Here is a 17,738-nt window from a genome sequence, read left to right on the forward strand (position 1 = left end):
TTTCTTGGAATTCTGAGGGAGAAAAAAAAGGCAACGGGACATGTCTGACATAATTTTCTGACATTAAATACTTCTCTTATGCTTTGTTTCCACAGATATGCCAAAGAACCTGCAAAGTTTTTTCTCCTGCTAAAAACCTGTCAAACTCACTCGAAATAAGATCAATATTTCAGAATAATTTTAGCATCATAAATTGTATTTCCCAAAAACTATGTGTTCAATTTGTCAATTGGTCAGCCATTTGTTATTTTATCACATAAGAAGCAAAATTTTAACATACTAATAAAATATGATTGCAGGAATGAGAAATTTAACAGGGGAAGAAAAGAACTGTGCTTTCTGCCTCAGGGTTACACTTCTTCTTAATCATAATTTTTAGTTCAATTTGTTATAAATATGTATAATAAACCTAATATCCATACATAAGTTAAAATGCTTTGTAATACCTAATATGTTTGTGTACACACACACAGTTTGTGCATGTATGTACACACATGTGAGGACAGAGTGTACTAGTTGGACTAGTTGGCCTGTTAGTATACTTATGCAGACCAGAGGTTGACTTCCAGTATCTTTCTATATTGTTCTCCATGGATTGTGTGTGTGTGTGTGCATGCACGTGTGTACATGTGTCTGTCTGTCTGTATGTATGTCTGTGTGTGTTTTTGTTTTATTTTGTTATGTAGTTGTATGTCTAGTAGTCTTTCAATGAACCTAGACATTTCTATTTTGTCTAGACTTAATGGTCAGTCAGAATAGAGTATCTATCTGTCTCATCCTTTTTTTAACCCTTAGCACTGGACTTATAGGAATAAAATGCCATTCCCCAGTTTTACATGAGTGTTCCAGTGGAAAATCCAATTCTAATAATGTCTACCAAGTACTTCACAACAAACTTTAAAGTTTTAAGCTGGCATTTAGTTCTAATCTTACATTTCTTTAGAGGAGAGCTTTTATGTTCATTATGAGACCCATACTGAGTCAATTTTGAGTAAAAGTCGGAGAAAATCATTTTAAAAGTCTCCAGAGAAGAACATTAATCCCTTAATTTACTCATTGACTATTTTATTATGTGTTACTTACATCTTTTGAGCACACAACGACTTGATGACACACAGGAAATAAGTAGACAGTGGGGTTCTGCTGGTCCTTTGATGGGCTATACTGTAAAAGAGCAAAGTACACTTCTTCACAAAGGGGGAAAGCCCTGTTCAGACAGGAATTTTGTTCCTGATTACTTTTTACCCCAGAAGGAGTCTAAGATTATCTGTCATCAATGCTTGGATAATACTGCTCAGGCCACAGTATCCGATGTTGAGAGTACTTTAAGATTGGAGTTAGAGAAGCCATTCCCAGGTTAATGAGCACAAAACCGCAAGCATTTTAAAGAGTTTATTTGGAGAAAGGAAACGTCTGCAGAAATCAAGTGATTAAGATGTGATACTCAAAGCGAACTCTGAGTGATCTCATTAGCAGAAACTAAGAATAGTCTACAAATGCAATAAGAATCCCGATACAAGGTCACAAACAGCCTTGTGTGGACCAGCTGTGTGGGACCCAGTGAAAATGAAACCTCACTGGAAGAGAGCAGGAGCCCTTCTCCAGAAGACGAGTAGTTCCTTCCTGACTCCAAAAGGAGGATGACTCAATATATCAATACACAAACTTTCATTACAGAATTTGGTAGTTCTGCAGATGTGTTTATGTAGAGTAAAATGTGTGTATGTATGTAATTCAACATTGCAGATTCAATTATTCTTAATCTGAGTTGCTTCCATACAAATGCCAGTTTTACACAGAGCTTCACAAATTTTCCTACTATTCTCCCATACTAACTTGTATAACCTCATATTGTTTTTCTCTGAAATAACATTATTTATCTTTGTCCTCTTTTGAATATTCTAATACCTATCCTTTCAGAGAAAATAAGGGTCATTTTATAACTTCTTCACTGTCTTCTTACCTGAACTTAGAAAAGTAGTTAACATCTGTAAGCCAAACATTCCCCAGGCAATGATGAAAAATAAAAAAAACATAAAATTGCTATCAAAATTATGCATGTCATTTACAAATATCATAATGTTAAAATAAGTTTCAGCCAAGGAAATAGAATCTAATAAATGATACTTTTCAGAAGGGTTGTACATTTATAATACAGACAGTCATAAGTTGTTATTCATAATATTATACATGCAAAAGAGGTACAGGTGTACCAAGGACAGAAAGATAGAACTATGGGTAGTTATATTAAGAGTAGGTGATGGTACAAGTGTACTCTCTATATATTAGAAAAGAATTGTTAGATTTTTAAACAAGAATTCTTGTGTGGGTTATGATTTACTGTGTCCAACAGTATATGAAATAATGTCTCTCATTTCAAGTCTAAACATAGGGCTCAGATGATAGAGATGAGACAGGAAATTGTGTTTAATTCTCTGCCGAAAAAGCTTGAAGAACAGATATCAAAAGCTTATCACACATAGCAGAGAGCCAAGCAAACCTGGAAGATGTTTTGGATCTTGTACAGAAAAGCTGTCTGCAGGAGTAAACATCATAGCAGAGGGAATCAGAAAATAAATTTGGATTCTTGCAAGCTGAGGAAGATACACAATATGCCGATGAGGAGACCACCACCACCATTTTGGGATAATTCAGGTGGTACTAATAGGTCAGGGTAGGTCATAAGTGAACACATGACAGTCACCATAATACTTGCATGTAACCAAGGTCATGACAAGGGTCTCCACTCTAGACAGATATAGGGAAAAAAGTTCTTTTCAGTCATCACTTGACTACTTGTAGCATGAGCTTTCAAAGGAGAGTCATAACCAGGATTGGGCAATAAAAGAAAGAGACCGTAAGTGTTTAGGCAATATCCAGCCATATCCAGTATGGAAGGTTTCTCACCAGCTGCTAGGTCTTTACTGGGGAAGACACTGATTTTAAAATTAAAGTGAGTTGGGTTTTGTTGTTTTGTTTTGTTTTGCTTTTTTGGAGTTTTTGCTTATTTTTTAAAAATAAAATAACTATGCACAATAAAGTGTTTTAAATTGCATCTAATCTAAATACTGGAATTACTATATAGCTTCAAATTGCATACTTACAAAAAAATTCCATGTAACAACAAAAGTAAAATTTGGCCAAAGAAATAAATGTTTAGTAGGATACAAAGTATAATTTCCTTATAATAATAGTATTAGCAGATTGTTTTACTTCAATACTGTAATTAAAATATAGAAAAGGATCCCTTTTCAAATAATTTTTTTTCTCTGCTTCAGTCTACATTTCATTATTGATGGCTAATGGAAGCAATGGCAGTTAATTATAGCATCAACTTGAGAAATGAGCTTTCAAAATGAGGCATATAAGAAATTTTATAATCAGAAATAAATAATTCCCCAATTAAAAATATTTTAAAGTATCCTGTTCCACTTTTTTCTGAAAGAGCTCATGGTCATAAAAGAGGAAAACACTGGGGAATTATTTGAAAATTAGAGACAATAAATCCTAAGATAAACTTTGGAAAAGTATATAATTCCGTGCTGAACAATTTGAAGAATCTAGGACAATAAGATAAAACTGTTATGTATGTGTGGGTGTGAAGTAGAGAGGAGGTAGCGACTTAGTCACTTTGTTCTGCTCTAAAAAAAAAATTCAAGAGACTGGATAATTTAGAAATCCTTGGCATTTGTTTCCCATGGTCTGGGAGCTGGGAAGTCCAAGTTCAAGGCGATATATCCAGTCTGGTGAAGGTCTGTTTTTTGTTTCGAAGACAGCAACCCTGTTCTCTATCAGCATTGGGCAAAAGAAATAAAATGGAAAATGCACCATAATCAGCTAATTCCAGATGTTAAATGTGTTAATCCTATTCACAAGACCTGTGATATTATGTCTCAGTTGCTTAATATTATCAGATTTTTTGTTTCCAAAATATAAACTGTTGTTACGTGTTAGGAATAAAAATGATAACAGATATAATACATGAAAAGGCAGAGGCACAATAGAAAATATTAGTGATATTGATGGAAAACAATGCATCTGAAGTATTCTTCTCATTTTAACTGATTGTTAGCATTCATCAAAGTTTGAAAATAGTTAAGCACAAAGAATTGTGTTGTGGTGACCATATGATATCATATTTCCTCTGTGCTTTGTGGTTTTCCTTTCTTCATTGTTTTATTAAACTATTGTCCTCAGCTGATCTGACTGGGTAAAAAGCAGAAAAGCAGCCACTTTGTCTGTCCATCCCAGGGTAATGTTTCTAATAGAGGCTCTAAATGACCTGGAAAATCTAGGAGCCTAAGAAAATCCAATTTGAAACATCACCAATAAATAAATGAAATTACTAATTGTTGAAGGTATATACAAAAATCTGAAACTAAAACCAGTTTTCTGCTCTAACTCCTATATTACCAATGATATTTATTTTAAGTTGTTTTACTTTTGAAATCTACATTCTGCCCAGAGCTACAGAAAGACAGAAATAAAGATGAAGATACAGTAGAGTTTTCTCTCTTTCTTTGTCATGATTTCTTAATCCTTAGAATTGAAAAACCTTCTCCTGTTGTCCTTTGGGACCAAAAATACTCCAGTTTGACTAAGAGCTCAATTCACTAAATATTCATGAATGAATACAAGACAGACAATGAATGGTACTCATCTTTTCGATGAATTAACTTCTTTCTTGTTATCATTATTCTTTCATTGTCTAGAAAACTGATACCAAGGAAAAATGCTGAAGACTGAGCATTACAATATTGCCCGGCATCATTTCTGGTCCCAGTTTTATTATTTCCTCTCTGAGGAACTGGTAAGCTTGTCCTGCATTAGTTTGTAAGCATCACAACTGTGAACTCGTCATCTTTGCTTTGCTTTTGACATTATTTCCCTTTGGGAGAAAGGTTAAGTTAAAATTGATTCTAATATTTTTGATGCAGAAGTAGAGCAAGAAACAGATTGAATAGTTAAAGAAAGGTTTTTCTCTAGACCCTGAGTAAGTGAGAGAGCAAGCAAGCATCTATTTGATTATGTCTGACCTCCCTTGAAACCTGAGTGTTCTTACAATGATCCTAGAATTTAGCAGACTCTTCCGTCATTGTTTTGTTTGTGTAGCATTTGCCTTGTCCCATTAGGGAAAGAGGACGCTTGCAAAGAGGCAGTCACATATCTTTTCTTCTTATGGTTTAATATGTAAAAACTCCAAGGTTTGTCTGCTTTTTTTTTTTTTTTGTAATTTCAATAGAACAAATACTATAAAAAATTCTTCATCTAGGTATGTTGTTTATATCCACTTCAGTACAAAAGAAATGGTTACATAAAAGGTTAAGTGACACCATCAAAGTCAGGATGTTTAGTATATGCCAAAGCAAGGTTTCTTGTTCAGGGCATCCATATTCAAAAACAAGGTAATTTACCTTGTGCTTCTAAGTCCCAATTTCAGAAAGAAAGGTTTGTGATGCTTTCTACTGTGGTTATTTTCATGACATGGTATTGATTCCTCTTAACCTTTCTAGATGAAACATTCTCATTTGCTACGTTACCTAATTTATAAGCTTCGTTATTGCTCTGATTATATCCACTACCTATCCCTTTTGTCTTTTGTCTTCTATCATAGTTTTGTTAAAGGGAAGTGACCACATTGTACCTCACCTTAATTAGGCAGGAGCATCATTCATCAAGCAGCCAAAAGAATAACAAGTAAATAAATAAAAGAAGGAGAAACAATAAAAGAAAGAAAAACGTCGAAAGCGATGATATTTTTTTTTTTTTATTTTTGATGATATTTTTTATATATATTTTTTCTCATCTTATCCGTTGAGACCAAGAATACTCCTGTTTGGCTAAGAGCTCAGTTCACTAAATATTCATGAATGAGTGCAAGACAGGCAATGAATGGTACTCATCTTTTCGATGAGTTAACTTCTTTCTTGTTATCATTATCTTTTCATTGTCTCGAAAACTGATACCACAGTGACCCCCTTAACCTACTGTCTGCCCAGAAAGCAGCGTATCATTTTCTTCCTCTACCATCACACCATGTCTAAGAACATCTATATTCATTAAAATTTCAAGTGGCCTTCAAACCAAATTTTATAATAAAGCCCAGAGAGAATTATCATTCCACATTGTCTTGAAGGCTTTGAACTTAGCAAGGATTGGCTGCCATTCAGAGGGCTTAGAACAAAGTCCACTTCATTTCAAAAGATGTTACCACAGCCTTTAACCTTTTGAATTTCTTCTCATTCATGTAGAAAGTAAGAATAGGTAACAGAGTCCCCTTCTTAAGGAATCTTTAGGTTGTAAATTATCTACAATTCAAAGATATTTTATAGTAAGAATATATCGGGTTCATAGATTGTTCCACAGTTAATCATAGTTCTCTGGTAAGATATGAAATTAAAAATAATGAGCTTATGTTGGCGTATTTTTATATTGTGAAGCAATGTGACATATGTTGTCTATAAGTTTTTCTTTCATCAATTTATTCTATGAGCAGAAATTGAATTCCACATCATTTTCTTCAAGAACTATACTTCTTAGAAGTAAAATAAAAGGAATTATAAGAAAAATACAGTAAAAGAAATTCTAAGCGGACCCTGACCATACTCCAGTATATTTTCTTCATATTCTGAGTATAAATAGAATTTAGGAATAGCTTTTATCTCATGACAAGGGTATAGATTCTTCACTACTTTAATCGGGCTACAACATATAACAAAAATGATAGTACATTGCACATAATCATTTTTGTTAACTCTAGTTTAATTGCAATTAATAGTTGAGATTGTAGCTTCATTTCAGTTTCTTCCTTCCATTTTGTTCCTCCACACCCTCTGTTATATTCCTTCATGCTCATCTTCAAATTGATTCACTCTTTTTACTCATTAACTATTATTGTATGCAAATATTATTTATATAAATATACATATTCATAAATATAATTTGTAGAGGTAATCAAATGTTCTTATTATGTATACTTTCAGGAGTGACTAGTTAATACTGAATGCTCAGTTAGTATGTTCTTCCCTGCAGAGGGCTGTTTCTCTCACTGGCAACTTTATTGAGTTGCCTGTAGTTCTTTGTGTAGGGTTAGAACCTTGTGAGCCTTTCCCCATCCAGTATGGCATGTTTGTTGGTGTCATTCTTACCTAGCTTATGTTTGGGTGCTCTTGTTGGTAAGGCTTCATAGGCATAGCTTCTTAAATTACTAGGAGGTACAATCTACACATAGCTTTTTTAGATGCATCGTCTAGGTGATTCTCAAATTGTCCTGCATGAAGGCAGCCATTGGAGTTTGTGAACCAAGGAGCTTTGAGTGAGCTCAGATATGGGTTCCCAAGCAGACAACACCAAAGTTAGGACTTCAGCCGTAGTACCAGGAACAATTCTGCCCACATCCAATTGCTTCAACCAAGGATGTGACTTCTAGCTCAAAATCAGTGCACTCTATGATGACTAGCTTTTGAAACCTTAAAAGCACCTTGCTAGCTAAGCTATATCTAATAACTTCATACTGCTTTGTAATACAAAATAGAAAAGTAAGAAAAAAAATTAAGCCCGGCCTGGTGGCTTGGATATGAAAGGCCAGTTATTCAAAAGACTGAGGCAAGAGAATCACAATATCAAGGCCTGTTGACCTTCAAAGTGAAATCTCGGTTGGTTTGGTGAACCTATTAAAACATTGCCTCAATTCCGAAAGGGGATGGAAGTTAGCCTAACTAAGTGGTAAAGCACTTGTCTTGCAGACGTGTCATACTGAGTGAGTGCTCAATATCACAAAATAAACGAAAATATATAAAAATTAAAAAACAAAATAAATCTTTTTAAACATTTTACAAAGTTATGGTACAGCCTGAATTTTAATTTGGGCCAAAATATCTTTTCTCTGTATTTGTACAGATCTCTAATATCAAAGGGTCTGGATTTCTTAACCAAACAGGGCTTCAACTCACAATCCTTCTGCATCAGCTTCCTAAATGGTGAGATTGTAGGAGTGTTCTATAATGCCTGGCAGTCATCGAATTATCACTGTAGGCGGTGGTTAATTGTGTGTTCCTTTTCTGACTTACCACGGACACATACGTTTTGTTTTTCCTTTTATGCTGCTCTACATCAATGTATTTTTAAAACTGAGTGGCAGTCAGCTGCAATTATCCTATAGTATAATGCAAATGAACATGGTACAGATAACCTTTAGCACTTTGCCTCTGTGAGAAAATTATTTTTAAATTTAAGTGACAACTGCTAGTTGGTTCAAGATCCAAATTGCAAATCATCTGCTTCCTTAACTAAAATGAAATGGACTAATATACAGAATTCCAAGGTTAATTACATGTGATCATATAATGACCACATATTACATCTTAATTATTAAGTGTTATAATTAGAAAGTATCAATATTAGGGGTACTGGGTCTCATGATATGATTTCACAAGACTGTCTCTGCATTCCAATTCTGCACCAACCACCATTCTTGATTCCATGTTTAGCTAAATGAAAAAACAAATGACAAACATTTCAACAGAAGAGTTCCAAATCACTATAAAGCTTTCCCAGTCTTTATTCATTGAGTAATACCAAATGCGGGTCACTCCTGATCGTTTCGCAGGAGATCCAAGGCTCTCCATATACTATATGACCTGAAATTCTGCAAACTATTTCCAAAATGAGCAAAGCTAGAGTCTTGCAGATCAGAGAATTTTACAAGTGCTAAGATTCTTTTTAAGCTGTTTTTCTCGGGAACATCCTAGCAGATGTAGCAAGTGGTAGCACTGTGCATCAGCAAAGACAAGGAATGGAAAATATTGCTCATTTGTATATTCCCAAAACAATAGAATGGAGATAACAATTAATAGCTATATTTGTAACTCTTGATTTAATTAACTTCAGCTTAGATGTTTGCAAACATGTGATTTTATGTTTGGGTAAATGTGTCAGTGTGAAAATTAGTCACTAGTACAGAAACTGTAGAAGAATAGAGGCCCCCAGCAAAAGGCATTGCCCAGCCTAATTCTCAATGGTCTACTCTTAGATATTTTTTCCACAAAAATCACTTTTGATATTTTATAACACCAATTTCTGGAGAGGTGGAGGGTATATGGGACAATGGCATAAATAGAGGGTGGATTAAGGTTTCATACTGGGGACCATCTAAGTCACATTGCTAAAGGACAAGAAGACAGGCTCATGAGGTGTGGCTGTGCTATATCAAACTGTCTCATTATTAACATTCTTACCCAAGGAAAAAGATTTCAAACAACCAAGGAGAAATGAAATGGAGTATGAAATATATGAGGATGAAATTGATCTTACTTTAAGGTGGAAACTACTCCAAGACTCTTCACAAAATTAAATGAGGACCACACAGTGTTTGAAGAAGGACTTTTAAGAGGTGAAATATTTGCAAGTCATTAAAATACTACATTGAAATTCAATCTATATCTTTGTAAGGTACATAATGATACAGGTAAGTAATGTGTACATATAATGTATATGTGTCTATACACAATATCTGCATCACGCTGTATCTGTGTGTGTGTGCGCGCAGTGGCCAAATTAACGTCATTGGTATCATCTCTTTTCATTGCTATCATTTCTTTCTGATGATCATGTTCAAGGACTTTTCTTCATTATTAACATATGAGCTATTAAACCTGTGTTACAGTGAATGCTAGAAATTACTTCTCATATCTATAGTATATATCAGTAACTATTACTCAACCATTAATCCTCTATACTTCCTAAGTTCTAGTACTCATTAATTGACTCTATATTTCTATGATCTATAATCACCCCCCCCAAGATTTCAATCTTTCCTGTTCTTGAATAATAGGCCATGACATGGAGAAAGGTAAATTCACATAATTTTGGCAAAAGAACAAGGTAAAACAGTATAAGTAATTCCTTAAAATCCTCAGATAGAAAAGTATTATGTGATCTACCTATTCTACTGCTACATCTATACAGAAAAATATATGTATGTGTGTGTTTGTGTGTTCATGCAGTAGTAGGATACTGCTACATCTATACAGAAAAATATATGTATGTGTGTGTTTATGTGTTCATGCAGTAGTAGGATAGTAGGATATATAAGAATATATCTTGATATATTCTTTATTTTATATATATAAAATAAAGTCAGCAACTGAAAAAGATCCTGGGTGCCTATATTTTTGCATTATTTTCAGCAGCTGCGATATGGAATCAATAGTGATTGGGACAAGCAGATAAATAGAGGATGACTATGCTCATTATAACACTGGGAATTGAACCCATGGTCCTGTGCATAGTAGGCAAGCATTCTGGCACAAGTTTTTCAACCCTTTTGTTTACTTTCAATTTTGGATAGGGTCTTGTTAAGTTGGCCAGACAGACTTTGAGCATGAGGTTTCTGCCCCATTCTCTAGAGTACATGGAATTACAGACTTGCAACAACAGAATTTTCCTAATTGTACATTTTTTGAGTCTCAATTTATTTGGCAAACAACAAAATGACTTCTGGATGAGAGAGTACATTGACTGAAATACTAGGCACAGCTTTGAGTTACTTGTAAAATGACCCTCTGGTATGGATCCACATCGCCTGATGCTTGAAACTAATGAACACACGTCACATCTGTGTGGATTGGTCACAATCAACAAAATGCACTTCCCTCAAAAATCTCACTGCTATGCTAGTGCTTTTCTTTAGGCTGGTTAGAACTAGGGGCACAGAGGACTCGAGCTCCTTGACATCAACCCAGGCCGAGGCTTGTGCTCTGAGAAAGGTCAGGTAGGGAGAGAAATCTCGTATCAGAGTTAATGATCATAGCCTTGCTTCACTAATTAATCTCACTGACTCATGTGGTGTGAAAAGGATCTATATCAGCAAGAAGTCAGTTCTGGGTAAGGAAAGGAGCGGGGAACCCTTTACGTAACTAAGAATGAAGGAGAATCTTTAATATTCTGTTAATTACATCTTTCAAATCTATAATTTCTGAGCAGGGCAAGTAGGCAAAATCAAATCAGTGCTGCTCTGACACAGCTGTTACATTTTAATTAAAACCCACCACCTTCAGATTACCTCTTCTCGGGCATGCACTGGAATCACCCTGAGTCTCAGTCTTAACTTCTGGTTTTCCCTCTAATTACTGAACAACCATGTTTAACCTTTACTTTTATACAATAACTTTACAATGGAGCAATTTAATACATACCACCCATAAAGATGCAGGAATATGGACTCGCATAGATTCATACACATCCATGTATACACACATACAGTCATTCAAGCAAGGCTTTAAGAATATATAACCTTGAGACTACCTTTCTAGGAAATGTTAGCTCCTCATAGGATTCTTCCGTTCTGAAACTGTTCATAGACCTTGTGAACTAATTCAGTAGACAGTAATAGCATCAACAACCATTCCTATTAAGAAGAAATGCTATGCTATGGAAGCAAACTTTTGTCCTAGAAGGACAGGCAAAAGTAAACATTAATTCGGATGCTAATAATATAGGTCCAGAGTGGAGAAGTGGCTTGATGTAAGGGAGGTTCTGTGTTTCAACTCCAGGGTTGAGACCTGCATGACTTTGGGATTGACCTGATTTAGGTGACAGGGAATGAAGAAATCACACACAGAGATATAAAAAGCTGGGATTGGGTGGTCTGTACATTCTAGTGGAGACAGCAGCAGTTGCCAAAGTAGCATATTTAGTATATACAGTTGAAGGAGGAAATGAGTTTCTCATACACAGGGAGTCAAGGAGTCAGGCTAGAAAATCCTGGTAGTGGGGATCTCTAAAGGAGCAGCGTCACTCTGGAATCATCTGGGAGGAAGAAGCTATGCTTGATAATTTTTATACACACTGCCATCATCTATAATTGGAACAAAGCAAAGTTTTGTCATTTCCCTGAACCTTACCCAGGGTCTTGTCATTCCCATGGGTGTGATGGCAATGGGGTCCTTAAGATGATATTGCTCATGTCAAAAATACACAGTCACTCACGACTTCTTCTGCTTTCTGAACTCCAACACATGCGTATGTGTGTGTGTGTGTATGTGTGTGCGCGCACACACACAAATCATGCAAATTATTTGGAAGGTAGTTAGAAAATAAGTCTGAAAGTATTAAGATAATTAATTTGACTATCCACCAAGTTCACATATATGTCTAATTCAGAAGGCATAAAAATCCATTATATATAAAAAGTTCACCAATATAATCTGGGAATAGCAAAGCATATGTTTGTGGAAAGAGAATCTTTTCCATTTTTCTCTTGTAAAGAATTATAATCTGCTACCTTTTATGGATTCTACTCTAGAAACTTTGATCAAATTTTGTAATCCACCCTTTTTGGAAAAGATATAAAATGTGGCGTCACTTAGAAACTTCACATAGCACACCGTTTCTAATAAGCTCCAATTACAGATAATAAACACAGAGTATTTTCTTTGCAGTCAAATCAGGAATAGCATCAGTAGCTGCTGAATTGCCACAGTGTCACTTTCAAATTGTCCTTTCCTTTTACAGACACAAGCTAGTTTTAGACTTTTAGTTTATAAGACTCATTTAATTTCTTTTGTGCAAAGAAAACAATGCTAGTGGCTTTTTAAAATACAGTGCACAGAGTTACAAATAAAGCTTGAATTTGCAGAATTGTTAAACACAGAGTCTCATTTGGGCTGTGGGTATTAATAGTGTAAGAATGCTGCATAAGGGGCTGTTTGTGTGAGTGGGCTTTGGTCTATGAATATCTGTGTATATCTTTTTGAAACCCAGTGCACACATACGAATTGCAAGAGGAATGTAAAACATTTTGTGCAATGACTCATCCCACAGTCCCCGCTTTGTTGCAGGGCAGTCATCAGTGCACATTAATTTGGATGCTAACTATGCGGCCATGGAAAATACAAAGGCAGAGGACCTTGCTTACCCAAGGAGAGGCTTTAAAGGACTCACTCGGTGAAAACATCTGCAGTGCCTATTTTAAATCAAGCCCTCTAAATTACATCTTCAGGGAAAGTAAGCTACTCATTGCAGTGAACCAGAGTCTCATCATGAAGCTAGATTAAGAGAGAAAAAAGAGAAGAAAAACAGAAATAACCAGAGAGGAAATGAAAAGAGCAGAGGAGTAAAAGTGAAAGCAGGGAACATAGGCCACAAATATCTCCGGGCCCAAGCAAGGCATATTTTAAGGTCTCCAAAGGTCCAGAGGTGCTGTGAGTAATCACAGCAGTCTGGTGTTGATGTTGTAAACAACTGAAATATATGAGAAAAGAGAATAATTGTCTAGCAAACAAGGTGCTCTCTTCTGCCTGTGGAAATGTCTCCTTGTCATTCAACACATGAGAATAAATATAGTGACAGCATTTTCTCAGTGTAAAATCCATATGACCTGAAGAGGGGACTGTATTTACACGCTTTGTTTTGGGGGTGGGGAGACCTGTTCCTTTGAAATTGACTGTTCCTGCAGGAGTTCTCAGTGCTACTCAGATGCTAACAGAATGCATTTTCATGCTTGAGATAACCAATCAAGGCTCACATTTTCCAGAGCTTGTATGTTGAGGTAAACTCACAAGTTACAAAGATGGTTCGCAGAATGGGTGCCTTAGAATCTTCAAGTCAGCTGTCTAATGATGCATTATACTTAAGAGAACTGTGCATTTTAAGTTATTAAAGAACTCATGAAAAAGTTATTTGTAGATTTATATAAAAATTAATATTTATATTGTTTACTAGAGTTTAAAGAGGCTCAAAATTGATCAAACTGTTTCCTATAGCCTTGAAGCTTGTCCTTTCTATATATTAATATAGCTTAATAATACATGAAATAAAACCATTCAGAGGGTCAGCGTTAAATTTGTCTTTTAAAAATGTTATTAGATCTTAAGAAGGAAGGAAAAATTCTAAATAAATACAAAGTGTTTGGAATAACTGGAGACATATAGGCATTTGTGTAGCTAGATAAATACTGTGAGAAAGACCTGCTAATTAAATGAGACAAGGCATGCAAAGGGTTTCCAGTGTGTCTAAAATACTAAATAGCAAACCCTTGGCAACATAAAATATTTATATCTTATTGATACCATAGCATGTGTGCAACATAAAAGAATTAGATATTTGTAAGCATGGACTTCCTAGAATGAAGAGGAGAACTGAGACAATTTCCTACTTGAGTGAAAGGCAGGCTGTAATACAATGACCTTGGGAACCAATCTAGCTCAATCTAATCTAATAGAATCTAATCAGCAGAAGTACCTCAGTATTTGTCACCATGTAAATCAGTCCAGGTCACTAGTAGTTCCACTATCGTGCCACAATCATTTTTCTATACCACCACCACCACGCATTACAAAATTGACATGAACATTTATTTTCCTACTAGCCCCAGGAGCACTCCTGTCTGGTACTAACTAACCACTTTGTGATACAAAAGTTTCCTATCTACCATCCTATAGTCTCAATGTGTTCATTCCAACAGTATGTTGAAACTTGTTACTTGTTTTATGGTGTTCAAGGATGAGGACTTTGGGAAGTAAGTCACGAGTTTCTTGCCTCTACGTATAGTATCTTATGGGAAGTTTAGAGAAAACTTGTTTTGCTGGGTGAGGACAATGTACACCTATCTTAAGTTGGGAGACAGGAAAGTAAAAAATGCATAGGTTCTGGAGGTAGAAAACTTAAGATATGAGGCATCCCTCTGTTAAACACCACAATGACTCACCATTTATATTCTTTCCTTAACCCCTCATTATTCAACAATCAAAAAGAAAAAATATGAGAATAAAAACAGGATCTATCCTTAAAGGTTTATATGGTTGTTGAGGGATAATCCCTGTATAGTTTTAGCCTATGTCTGGACATAGGCAAAAAATAATAATAAGGAAAGAAAGAGTGCTGAACATTTTTGCTGTTACATTGTTACTTTATTATTTTAGAGTTCATGATTCACAAAACTCTATTGAAAATATTAACAGTTGGTGATATATTATAGTATATATTGTATTATGCACAAGAATATATATACATGTATATTTTATATCTTATATAGACACACACATTTTATATATATATATATATGTTGTATGTGTGTGTTTAAACCTTCTTCTTATATAATAACCACAGCATCACAATAAAATTTAAGTACATGACCGTTCACCATATAGAGACAAAAAAAATACATATGGCTGGAGAATAAAAACAACACTGATAGTTTTTTTAATTGCATTAAATTCTATAAAATATTTTTCCTACATTTTATCTCATTTGAATCTCCCAGAGGACAAGTCAAATAATTTTACATATTATATCCACTTCAAAGTAGAGAGATCAACTGCCTGAATTAAAGGCACAGAATTTCTCTGTGATACAGTAGGTACTAAATCTACCATTTTCAACCTTAAATATCTTCTTTTTCTATTATAACTTTCTACAGTAATTATGTAATGGCCAAGAATATAGTCAGAAAGAAAATATGCATAAATACATCTAGCTCTGCCAGTTTCAACCAAATCAATTTCAGTGTATCCGTTTTCAAATACCATACAGTAATTATTGCATAACAGGTTGATGGTAGAATTATCTGGTATTTTTTATCCACTAGAGACTTAATGCCCCTGACTTAAACCTAATGAATAGAAAATACAGAAAGGTGTCTAGATCAGCTAAGTGATTTCAAAATCTGTAGCCAAATTAGACATTTTGCTTCTTTACCTGCAGGTGGTCATGTGAGAGGAGTAGCAGGTGGCAATTGAAGTTCAGAAGATTGCCCCACCAGGAAGCAAAGCTCTGATGGGTGAATCATGGATAGGCAAGGCCCCAAGGGCTTCTGTCTTGGAATGTCTCCTGTTACTGTTGTGCTTTTATATGTTTGTTGCTGCCATTTTTCTCTGCATGGGGTGAATGAATTTGGGGAAATCCCCACTGCTTTTAGTGTAATGTGATTATCTCATGGAAATATCCCGTTCCACTGCGCATTTTTACCTGTGGTTTACTATGAAGATGGTTTCCTCCTGAGCTGTACACAGTTTAACTAAAGCAATGATTCAATAAAATAATAGTGTTACTTTAAATAGGATTTTGGTGATTGAGGGCCTTTAATAACTATATTAAGGGATCATGAAAAAGGTTAGCTTCATGGGGAAAGTAATATAGGTAAAAGCAAGATGTGGTGTTGCTTCCACCCTGATAAAGCAGGAGCTGCAGAGGATAGAAAATAAAACAAGAAAATGTCACACAGGTACTTTCCCTAGAGGCGCCATATAGATTGTGGCTTAGGTCAATGACTAAGAAAAACAACTGTGTCCCAGAAGCTAAGTTAACTTAATTTCTTTTCACCTTAACATTGAAAGATGTGTTCATGGGTTTCAGTGAGCATCATAGATAAAACAAAGTTTTAATATTATTGAAGGTTAGGTTAAGATGTCATCAAAGCAGTTCATTATTTGGAAGGAGGAGACACTTAAAGGGAGGGGGCATAGAGGAGATTGATATAAAGGGGATAAAGGGAATAATGAAACAGGAAGGGTTAAATGGGTTGGGGAATGGGAGATTAGGTTAAAGGAGTTAATTCTACACTTGTGATGTGGGAGTCCCCTCTGTATGCTGTGAATATCACTGGTTAATAAAGGACTGCTTTGGACCTATAGCAGGGCAGAACTTAGATAGGCTGGGAAAACTAAACTGAATGCTAGAAGAAAGAAGGAGGAGTCAGTGAGAAGCCATATGCCTCCCCCGCCCTGAGATAGATGCTGGAACCTTGCTGGTAGGCCACAAAATTCATGGGGAAATATAAAATAATAGAGATGGGTTGAATTAAGGTGTAAAAGCTAGCCAATAAGAAGCTGGAGCTAATAGGCCAAGCAGTGATTTAATTAATACAGTTTCTGTGTGGTTATTTCAGGTCTGAGATGCCAGGCGGCAGGGAAACAAACAAGCAGCTTTATGCCAACACCCTTGCATAATATTTTCTCTACAAAACAAGAATAACAAAATATAAATTGAATGAGTATCTTATTTTTCATAGTTCTATAGGTTCCCCATCTCATTGAGATAAAAGTCTTTACTTCTTCCTATGGCCTGGTATGCTTTATGAATCCTCAATTTTTTCTTTCTTCATTTTCTAACCTGATTTATCTCCCTCACTATGCCTATCTTAATTGCAAGGGAAACCCTGGTATGATAAATTATCACATGGTTCTGACTATTCTGTCTGTTAAAAGAATTGTCTTTCAGATATCTATGGTCTTCATGTCCTCCTGTTTTCCTGGTATTTTTTTTTTAATGCCTTCTTCTCATGAGGCTGTTCCCAAACAAATTATTTCAAATATCACATGATCTTTTTCCAAACTTCTCTTCATTCCTACCAACTCCAATTACAGTTGTCATATAACCTTAATCACCCTCAACCATACTCTGTAATTTAGCTGATTTTCTGTTGCTCTCCCCTTTTCCCCTGATTTAATGGGCATAGAAATCCTTATATTGTCATCCAAATATTATGTCTGAAGTTTATCCTGTCTCACAGTTGGTGCTTTATAAAACATTGTTAAACTGCATGGAATGTCAATATGCTTGAATAAAGGTTATATTTGGGCAACTAAAAAATGTATCAGGCTCATAAAAGGCTCATAGAGTTGAATAAATAAGAGTGAAAATTCCTAGTAAGATTGTAAGGTTCCATATGCTTTAAAGTAAGTACATTGTTACTTGTTTTATTGCAAAGAGTTTTAGTTAAATCAGCCACCATGGAATTC

The 17,738-nt window shown here is 35.2% G+C and overlaps 1 protein-coding gene across 11 annotated transcripts in view; it reads right to left on the reverse strand.

The window, feature by feature from the left end:
* Lrrc4c (leucine rich repeat containing 4C) overlaps positions 1–17,738 on the reverse strand; it is a 1,388,491-nt gene that overhangs the window by 36,300 nt on the left and 1,334,453 nt on the right. For 5 of the 11 annotated variants that reach the window (XM_057780295.1, XM_057780292.1, XM_057780296.1 and 2 more), the window contains one exon: positions 1,084–1,164. The exons of the other annotated variants lie outside the window; for them this stretch is intronic. The gene's annotated coding sequence lies outside the window, so the exon portion shown is untranslated. The remainder of the gene's footprint in view (positions 1–1,083; positions 1,165–17,738) is intronic. 11 annotated transcript variants of the gene reach the window in all.

The sequence above is a fragment of the Chionomys nivalis genome, chromosome 9 (assembly GCF_950005125.1).
Source record: "Chionomys nivalis chromosome 9, mChiNiv1.1, whole genome shotgun sequence".
NCBI classification, from domain to species: domain Eukaryota; kingdom Metazoa; phylum Chordata; class Mammalia; order Rodentia; family Cricetidae; genus Chionomys; species Chionomys nivalis.